This window comes from Adelges cooleyi, unplaced genomic scaffold, assembly GCF_023614345.1.
Source record: "Adelges cooleyi isolate 19-005CV unplaced genomic scaffold, UGA_ACOO_1.1 ACOO_flye_CR_arks_rails_tigmint_CR_PRNA_108, whole genome shotgun sequence".
NCBI lineage: Eukaryota > Metazoa > Arthropoda > Insecta > Hemiptera > Adelgidae > Adelges > Adelges cooleyi.
In genome coordinates this window covers 11,369,065-11,380,197 of record NW_026095761.1, presented here as the reverse complement: position 1 = coordinate 11,380,197, position 11,133 = coordinate 11,369,065, and positions in this window count along the sequence as shown.

Sequence of the window (11,133 nt, the reverse complement as noted above, 5' to 3'; positions counted from 1 at the left end):
GTTGAATTGCAGTTGACCTGTTGACCTGATGTGTTAACAAAAAAAAAACCCAAACAGTTATTGGTTTTTTTTACTGCGGTTTGCGCCCGATAGTCCGGTGATTATATTTAAATATTATAATAACAATTCAATCTGATCACATTATGACATCTGCCTACGTTTAATTTTAAATAGTTGTATTGCGTCGGAGAACACGCCGAAACAAAATATTATTATAAGTCCAAACGAGTTTAGTGTTTACATTAAGGAATGCGTTTAGAGGTCATGGTCATGGTTAGAGGTTATGTACCGTGTTACGCAATAATATTCAGCAAATTCACTATACAAGTACATGTGTCGCCGAGACCTGAGATGATTGAAAAGTTAAGACAATCGTACTGCTCGGCTGTTGCCTCGGAATTGGCGAAATCGCAGTTCAGAATTCTTGGCCCACGGGTAAACACAGACCAGAAGAAAATACACATATTATTTTAAACAATAAAACATAGTATTTTCTATTCTATTTGTATTTTGTATGTCGCGTACTACGCTGAAGTCCAGCCATTCCTCTAAATGTAATTAAAATAGTACCTACACAAATTATGTAGTATACAATTATTATGCACTGTCACTATAGCTGCTCCGATGATGCGAAATTATTAACATCTAATAAAATAGAGACTTAAGATTATTTAAATCTGTATTAGTAGGTGTAGAGACTTTGACAGATTTATAGAAAAATACAATTTTTGCGTTAATCTGTCAAATCCTCACGACCCACATTGTATAGTAAATTTATTTTGGTATCCTATAATATGGACAATATTTTTCGAGTCATAATCTTAGACCTCGTGCAAACTGAAGCTCCTAACTATGATTTGTTTCTATCGACACGAGTATTACTTCACCGGGCGGTGTACCCGAGCCAAAATGCACACGTAGGTTATCCGTAGACTATAAATAATCCAATATAATATGAAATGCCAAAGGAACAACGTTGCGTAAGACGGTGTAACATAAATTTAATAATTATTTTTCAATAAAAACAGTGGCATGTTTATAGAGTAGTTTTGGCCGGTATGTTATTTTTGCATCTAAGGCGTATGTAGGATGATACATGTGACTCGAATAATAAAAATATAACATCATTATTGTGATGTCACCTGTATCAATTACAGGTTCAGCTCTCACCTACAACACAAACCAGTAGCTACACCGAAGTCGCTCTTGTTGTTGACAAATGTACTACATTTTTAGGTTTATTTTCAAAATGTTCTTTTGATATTGTGGTCACTGGTACCATAAAATTAAAAAACTTTTCTCATGTTCCTCTAGAAGGCTGTAAGTTTTTGTTTTTTTTTAGTTTTAAAAAATCTATGTAAAAGTTTTAGCAATTACTATATATACATATATAAACATGTGCACAACATGTATGTCATTTTTTTTTTACATTTAATATTCTTCTTAGCTTTACCTCTCATTCTACACTTTCAAACATAATAACACGAACATCGGGTAAACTGCGGTAAACATATGGAAATTGTAAACCTTGGAATTTTGATTTTTAATTATGAACAATGAATTATGCTCTAAATTAGTATTATAACTTATAACCATCGCGATAATTAAGGCAAAGTTCCCAAGGATATCGGATTGCTTTTGAACACAATTCCGAGAGCAGAAAATAACTTGATAATTTACACCTAGTTTTGACACCTCACTAAAGTGAGGTATATATAAGTTATACTCCTTTTCAAATGAAACAAAAGGCCAATCGAAACCAATCGACCAGTATTAACGTTTAAAACCATATCTTTTTCATTCAAAATTTTAGCTAAGCAAAAAAAAAAAATCTTTTCTGTTAAACGATTTAATGTTTTTTTTAAAAAACTTTAAAAGAGGATTGACACAGCAAAGAAAAACACAAATATTAAAATAAAACGTTACCTTTGTGTGGTAAATTAAAATATTTATTTTCTCATTATTTTGACCACAAACGGCAACGCGTTCAAAATTAGAAGTTATTACTGTTCGAAACTAACTATTTGATTTGTTCACGAGTTAAACAAAATATGTATGTTGTATAATATTAAAGTTTTAAAAGTGCTAATAGGGCTGTGGAAATAATTTTTTTTGCAAAATGTAGAATTATGTAAAATGTTGGCAAAAACAAAAAAAATTCTTTCAAAAAAAATAAATGTAAGTAATAACTTTAATTAACTCTGTCGAAGATCTTCCACTGGTAGGCTTCTTCATGATGGTTGCTTAAAATATGTTAATCGGAACTTTGGAGCCTATTTTTGTGTGTGTAAATTGTAACCATAACTATGTCGTAATATGACACAATTCTTGTGAAAAACAAGTTGTAAACCGACCTAGGTATAAGGCAGGAAGAGGGGGGGGGATGAAATAATAATCTTTAGATCAACTGTAACATTCTTCGTACACATAAATTATAATTTTTTGATACAAAAAAAAAAAAGCCAAGTGTAATTAATGCATTCATTTATAACGCAGACAAACAATAATTAGTACTAACAACCGTCTGATAAGTATCTCACTGTATCTAATATAATATTATCATGTGTTGTCGGTCGACAGCGGTTTTCGATAAAACAAACCCACGGTTTTTTTTATGAAAGGGTTACATAAAAAAAAAATTATATCAAATTAAACGGTGACCGATCCATTATAAACATATTTCATATCTAATGAGCTATAGTCTGGACGTCTGAGCAGCCGAGTCATTATAATATTATGTTTAATAATAAACTACTTTAATAATTTATACAAATAGGTGGGTAAGAGAACTTAAGGTTGAGGCGTTTTTGCACACAATTAAATGATAATATTAATGTGAATTACAAAATATACATTTAGATTTGCTGTGGAAGATCTATTGACTATAAATACTACTCGGGCAGACGCGTTGTGTACACAAAATAATGATAATTGTAAAATTAGCTGGTCTACTAATTAACGGGCTCTTAACGATTAATAATTGTTCTTAATCAATCTAACGATTGGTTTTGAAATGATGTGTTTACAATAGTTGTTATTAACGTTGTCCAATAGAGGCAATGTATATATGAACAATAGTTAACAGCGTCAATGGGAAACGCATAGCGCCAAAATGTACATACAAATATGGACTAAAACGCCAAGTAACTTTTTGGAAGTGTTATAATTTTTTTTTGTTTCAAAAATATTTATTATAAACGTTTATATTATTACTATTTTTCTTTCCAAATAAAGCTAACTAATTGTCTAATAGCTAAATTAAAAAAAACATATATATGTCAAAATCCGCCTTTCAGCCCCTCCCAAAATTTTTGGAATTTTCCAAAAAAAAAAAATTCAATTTAAATCCGCCTGCAATAGATATGCCACAAAAATGACTTCAGCGAAAGTTATTTTTTTATCAAACATTCGCCGTAACTCGGACAACAATTACCATTAAAAGTCTTAACAAACAAATTAGTATAAGCTAAAGATAAATTTCGCTAAAATTTACAACTTTTTAAACTTTAAAAATTTCATTTCATTTTTTTAATTTGTATTTTGTACATTATTGACAAGCTCTTTCTAATAAACTCGGATCAACTTTCTATTAGTATTGTAGTTTAAGAGAAAACAGAAAATTTAGCGTTTATAAGGTGTAACACACAGACATTTTTTAACTTATCTCACTATTAGTGTGTTGCACTTAATGTTTTTTTCCTATTCACAACAAGCTTGTGAAGTTATCAGCACGGAATTTTTTTTAATTTCAATTATCAACGTTTTTTAAAACAAAATTCTAGAATGTTAAATCTATACATTCCGTTTATTTTGGGTACCCGCAACGGTGGACGGGGTCACGATGCGGATAACGAAAATAACAGAAATAATATTATTGTAATGATTATCAGGAAATATGAAACAATTACTACTGAAACTATAGTACCTAATTGTATAAACATAATTGACATTGGTGCTGTGTGTATCTCTCAGCGGGCACAGAACTTTCCACACTGTGTACAGTGTCGTTTCCGCATCGACCTTTCAACCAGATATACCTCCTCGTGCGGGCAAGCCCATTCGAAAAATAATACAACAGGCTTGTAGGTACCCCCCCCCCCTCATAGACATACATCAGGTTTTTTTCAATCCGTGTTATTATAATAATAAAATAAAATATTAAATAAACATAATATCTTATTAGTATCGAGACACAGTAGAATGTTCAGAGTGAACGGTTCAAGGCCAAGGTCGACCGGTGATTAGTGTGTGCAATATTGTCGGCTAACTCGGCAAGAGAGAAATAGACAAATCGATAGAAAGACACGATATGCAACGGCTTCCATTTTGATCTTTATTAGAGATAGTCACCTACATCACAACGTGTGGATCATAATATTTTATTGTGAACAGTAAATGGCTAAACTTAGTGAGCTGCAACCTAGAATTTTTCCAAGGTCAAAAGTGTAATTTTCCTCTAAAGATTTTCGAGAGAGTCGTAGTTATATCATAGTCCCCTTATAGTTGTATCTTCTGTCTAATTTCCATTCCTCTAGTCCATAAACTTTGCACAAAAAAGAGAAATAAGGAGTAAAAGTTTCCACCCTTTTAGGGGCCAGGGTTTGTAAGGACTAAAACTATATTTTTGGTTTTTTAACGCTTATCGATAGTACTTTATCCGAAGCATGTACCGTACAGATTCGGAACTAATTTTTATAAAAAAAAAAATTGCTATGGTGATCTGTCCTATTAAGTTGAATAGGAGAAAACATAAAATGCTACACACTAATAGTGAGAAGGTAGATATTTGTCTTTAGTTTTAGAATTTGGCTTTAGAATAAGATAGTATACAGGTAGATCGGATTTCGTACCAACGCAATATGATGATTTTAATTTGAAAAAAGTTTGTGTGTTACATCTTATAAATGCTTATTTTTCTATTTTCTCTTAAACTATAAGATATGGAAATTCGATTCTAAATTCACTAGAAAGAGCTTGCCAATAAGATATAAAATACGAATTAAAAATATGAAAAATAAATTATTGAAATTTGTACTCGACCACGCATATCATTGTAACAGATTAACGAATTTTGTTAATTAGGGTCTCATTAGAATCACCTTGGCGTGTAGAAGTGCAGTGAACAGTTTCAATACTTACAAAAACGCAGTACAAAATGAAACGTTAAACAATGCAATTTTGAAAAATTCAATTTTATTGTGTTCTATTCATATATATCCAACAATAGCTCCCTCTTGACTTTGTGTAAGGCGCCAATATTTTGTCTGTGTTAATTGTTTACCTATCTGTTAATTATTTTATCAAACAATCCGCTTAAAAATTGCAGCATTTACTAGAGAAATAACTGAAAAAATTTCGATTACTTCTTTTCTCGAGAAACACGAGTGCTTGTGCTTCATAACAATTAAAATCGACATTTCAACTGACTATAAATGATGCATAAACAGACATTTTGGGCTTTGGCCAATAATACTTTAATCGTTCTCATGTCGAACAACAGCTAATAGTAGTTTAATCCTAAAAACATTATTATACATACCTAATCATAACTATTTGAAAAAAGCTATTCCTACAAATTATCAAAATAACTATAGTGTAATCCTCTAGTTTATTTTATTTGAAATAATACTACAAACGAAATAGATGATTTTAGACTTTAAATAATTGATTACATGCTCTCTACTAAGTTGAAATTGACAAGTCACGCGGCGCAGTAATTTGATCAGACGTAAGTTACATAGATACATTTTTAACAGTTGTAAAATATAAATAAATAATTCAATGACGTGACATATTATATGAGCTAGTCGATTGACAGCTGATTTGGACGGACATCAAGTTGGATACAAGACTCCACTTGCAGGTACTCTGAAAAGTCTTATCAATACAGTTTTGTTTTCCTCACTGGAAATCACTAGGTAAACACATGTCGACCATTATTAAATGGTCTTAAGAGTTGCTTTTTTTAAACGTTTACACAGCTAAGTATATGGTCATCGCACCAATCAATATAGAGCCGGTTTGAACAAAAGAATGACCAAAGCCGACAAATAACTAATGGATGAAAATGCTTGGACTCAAGACACGGACTTTGCTTTTTTTCTCTTTTAATTACAACAACAATTAAATTATTGTTCTCAGTATACACTGCAAGTGAAAGTATGTTAAATATACACATTCCACGAACGCGATCAAGGTTTTTTAGAACACATTAACAACAATGTACACCCGAACGGTATGCTTTAAGTACTACACCGCAAATGGGATTAAGTATTAACCCGTACAATACCTAATGAACAATTTAATCGTATAATTATACACCAGTCGGTGGCGATCGTGCCTAATGTCGAAAATATCGTTGTGGTTTGCTTCCTATTTCCTGGTTATTGTTAATATTATTATTTTTTTTTTTTTTGAAGTTTAATACAACTTCAGAATCCATACTGTCTTTTTCGGAATTCCTCACATTATATTATTTAACTTATTGTTACAATAGTTTTACACCGCACGTGGATATTATAGTCCTGATGGCCATCAGCGACTGATTAACAATCAAATTGTAAAAAAATAAAACACCTCTTCCTGGTGTTTTTTTTTTTGGTTTATTATCATAAAAAAATATATTATAATAATTATTTTGCATCTTCTTAGCCATTAAAAAACACAACGCTTTTAAGTATACATAATATATTATTTGCACAACAATTACCAATCAACGCGTACAACCAACTTTTTTCATACTAGTTGAAATGTCTGTGATTTTTTTCTTACTCACAATTTTAGTTCTAAGTGAGTGGAACTAATTTGACCTCCGGGGAGATTGGTTAAAACACATTTAAACATAATTTTTGTTCAATACAAAGTCGATAAATACGTTATGGATAACCGAGTGTTAAACAATTGTACTAATTTTATAGTTGGAATACCGGAAATAGTTATAAATTTTATTATTCACCTTGAAATTATTTCACTGCAAATTTTCCTTTTTCGGTTGCACGACAATGTCTCTTCAGTTGGAACAAGAATGTCGGTGGGTCGCTACGTTAACAATATGTTTCTTAAGTTGTATTATTTTCTTTGGTGAATATGAATGTTTATTCATTCATTCATTCATACGTGTATAATCTGCCTTCCTGGTTTATTGTACCGTAGTGACGGCACACCAAGTAATTTTAGATTAATGATTTCCAGCAAAGACTATCAGGTTGAAGCGAAGCTGAGCTTTAAAATAATTATTATGTGTTTTTTTCTTTCTCGGCCCACGATAACGTTTTAACCATCAGATCAATTTTTTTTCATTCAAACAATTTTGTGTAGTTCATAAATTATGCATAAAATGTACATTAAAAGCCAAAACGTTGAAAATATCAAACCTAGTTATTTTAAGAGATATTGAGTGCCTTAAATTTCAAAGTTCAAACGCAGTAAATAAATAAATAAATTAACGCGGGGTGAAAAATGTGAACAAAACAGGTAAATGAGCGACCAAATTGAATAAACGAGCAAATAAATACATTAAACGAGTAATGAATTACTTAATTAATCAATTTATTATTATTAACTGATTAATGAGCATTTAGTGACACAAAAAAAATCTTACATATTTTCTTTTGTCTTAAAAACATGTTCATACTGAATGTTTTCATTAAAATACTGTAGGTTTTATTATAAGTTAATTTTTTAATTTAAACAGTTTGGCGGTCTCGTGCTCATTGGATTGTGTCGGCAATGAATGATAACGATATGTGTGTACAAATTACATATTTTATAAACCGCTGTATTAATGGACAGCCAGCATTGTATTATTTAATATTGTGTTTGCTTAGTAACATTTCAATGGTGTAATGAAATGATAAGCAGATGCGACCATAATAGTGAATAGTATATAATTATCGCATTATGATGTTGTTATATTTAATAACATAATCGAATAAGTTGTGATACTCCGGAAACATCTTATTTTGTTGGAACATCCGATAACTTCTGCTGAGTCCATGTGTTTTCAAGAACCTACATATTATATTATGCATTGAACTACAAAACTTTAAAGTACACATATCTTGTAAATTATTCTGTGCAATGAATAATATATATCATAGCAAACCGAGAGCTTCAAACTTTTATAGGTACTTTAAGTTTGGCGTTGGAGTTGTTGAGAAGAACCACTACAAGTTTTTTACGGTACTTTTTTACGGTTTCAAGTTTTTTAACACAGCGCGGTGCCCTTTTATTAATATTGAAGGGTTCAGTACTTGATGTTTTGTAATTTTGTATACACATTTGATAATGTAGATTTGAAATGTATTTATAAACGACTAGACGCACAAGTACTGCTTGTTGTAGCTAATAATAGTACCAGCTCGGAGAAAAAAAAATTCTTTTAATTTAAACGGCCGCCGTGAATTGAAAGAATGCCTGTTTCAAATACTACTCATAGTAGTAGTTGATTAATCAAGTAAACTGTTAATTGTTTTATTTACTCAATTTGGTAAGTAATTTACTCGACTGTTCACTTGTTTGACCGGTTACAGAGATCTGCGTGGCTAAAGAAACATTTACCTAAAATTGACAAATTTTTAATTGTTAAAAACTTCTATAATTTATTTTCAATATTTTTAACAAGCTCTTTCTAATGAGCATAGAATCAACTTTCTGTCTGTTATAGTTTAAGAGACAATAGAAATTTAGCGTTTATTTTTTATTAATTTTTATTCATATTTACTTGATTTTTTAACAATCAAGAAAATAAAATGAGACATAGGCGATCGCCCTGAATCGTAATTTACAGTTTGGTGTGTTACATAAGTTCAATTATGTTATACAACAGAAATAACGCTGTACGACGCTTTGATGCTTTATAATATTTTTTTTATTGGAATAAACAACAGCAAAAATGATTAATTTAATAATCTGGAAAATAATCGAGGCCGCTCTGATTTTTTTTTATACTAATCGATTTAAAAATTAGATCACCCTCCGGCGGCAGTGCGTTAATATATTATGCCAACAACACTATAGGATAAATCATTCATAGTGCAAATAAAACGAATTACTACTCTGTCAAAAAAACTAATAATAGTAATTATCATTATATCGCGTAAAATTTATTTTTGGCCTAAAACAAATTATAGGTCGAGTGTGTTGCTTTAACAATGAAGTGTTGGCACTTTGTTAACAACTATACGACGGCTGCCGCATGATAAAATAGTATTGGCTCAATCAGAGACCAACACACAAGTTCAGCCAAACTCGTTTTGATTCGCAGTGCTTTTTCTACTAGACCATTACAAAGGTCAAAGTCGTTTTAGTATTACAGCCTACTCGGGTTATTATACCTGGAAGAGGAAAACACATTAAATCGTACAAAAGTGGAGAGTGGATAATATTAATTAACATAACGAAGGTTGGTATAATCTATGTATATTATATGTATACATATAATATTATTACCGTAGAGATATTAATAACTACTAAAGTAAATTGATCGAATGAAATTAAAAGAAAAACTAGTTTTTCAATTAGTCATTAATTAAGATCAAAATTCTGTTCTTCCGGCTTAAATATAATAATACTGGCTTACCCAACCATGTGGTCTTAGGTGGTCTGATTGCACGGGAATTATGAAAAACAAAAGAAAGTATCTGAAATTTTGGATTGATAAACTAAACTTATTTTTTCTATCGATTAGTGTAATTTATACCGTTATAATTTATCTAACCTTGGGAAAATCTTTTGTAAGTTATCTATCTCCGAAGGTATGGAATATAGTTAGAAAACAATATTATCTATAATTGCCTTTCCATTCTGCCAAGAGGCGAGCTTAGAAAAATAGTTTGTTTTACTAACAATAATTATTGCATTAATTACCTAATGCGAAAACTACAGATCTAAATAAACTATTTTAATAAAAGCAGATGGATGAAATTGGATGACCTTGAGTAGATTTAATTGATCAACCGTATTGTAATACTAATAATTGTTGACCAACATTTAATAACTCGGCGCACAACCGTTTTTAAATGATTATTTAAAAAAAAAAGTTTGCTGAGTTTACAAGAGAGGATCCTTTTATCGATGATTTGATCGATTAATGTGTCATTGAATCTTATACTCTAATTAACTATTAGGCGTGGCATAACGGTTTGTTTTAACCGGAACGAGAAAACTCGATATGTGTACTGAAACTCTATGTGGTTTTATTAACAAACAATATAAAAGGGGGTGAAATTTGTATGGTTTTAATTAATTTTGATTTAAGTTTAATCAAACTTTAGATATATACAAACACATTAAAATTAATATCAGTATATGTTTAATTAAGTAGTTACATCTATTTATACTGTAATTATTAGAAACTTTTTGTGTTAGATGCTTTACGCGGTCAACATTCGAAAAGTCTCATCCCTTTTCCAATAAAGAAAATAGCACAAACAAATTCTTATCGTAGTGTTGACTTAAAGTTTTTGACTTGTTTCGTTTGAAAAAAGTTAACACTACATACATTTTGTTTTACTTACTCATTTGGAGTGTCTTTAAAAAACAACAATTGTACAAAATCTAGAAAGACAACTTAACTTAATCCGACAATTTTTTTTAATTTTATTAAATTAATGTCTTTCCTTCGGAGGAAAAATGTTGGAACATAAATATGACTTATAATCAGCTGATTAAATACGGTTTTAGATTTGATAAATTTCCCTTTATTACCTTCCCATGACTTTCCTATCCCTCACTGAAGACGTGGCATGAACGTGTCTAATCACATTTTTTATTGACCTTCCCCCAACCATAAGACATATTCTTTGCTAGAATAATTCCAAGGGATTCAAAACCATTACACCACTTGGGATTGTGTAAAAATTGAACGATATTTAATTTGTTTATTTTATTTGAACGATATTTTGTATAGTTGACATAACATATTGTGTGTTGGCATTTTCTATGAAAAAATAATAAATTGTCAACAGTCATCAAGTTCATGACTCTATGACGTTTAGAGACTTCAGCCGTTCTCATATTATTATATTTACAATAATATAATTACTGTCCGTGTAATTTTCGTCGGCTAAACAGTCGTGTACGGCTAATATAATAGTAACATGTACAATGTACATATATTAGCGAACAACCTTA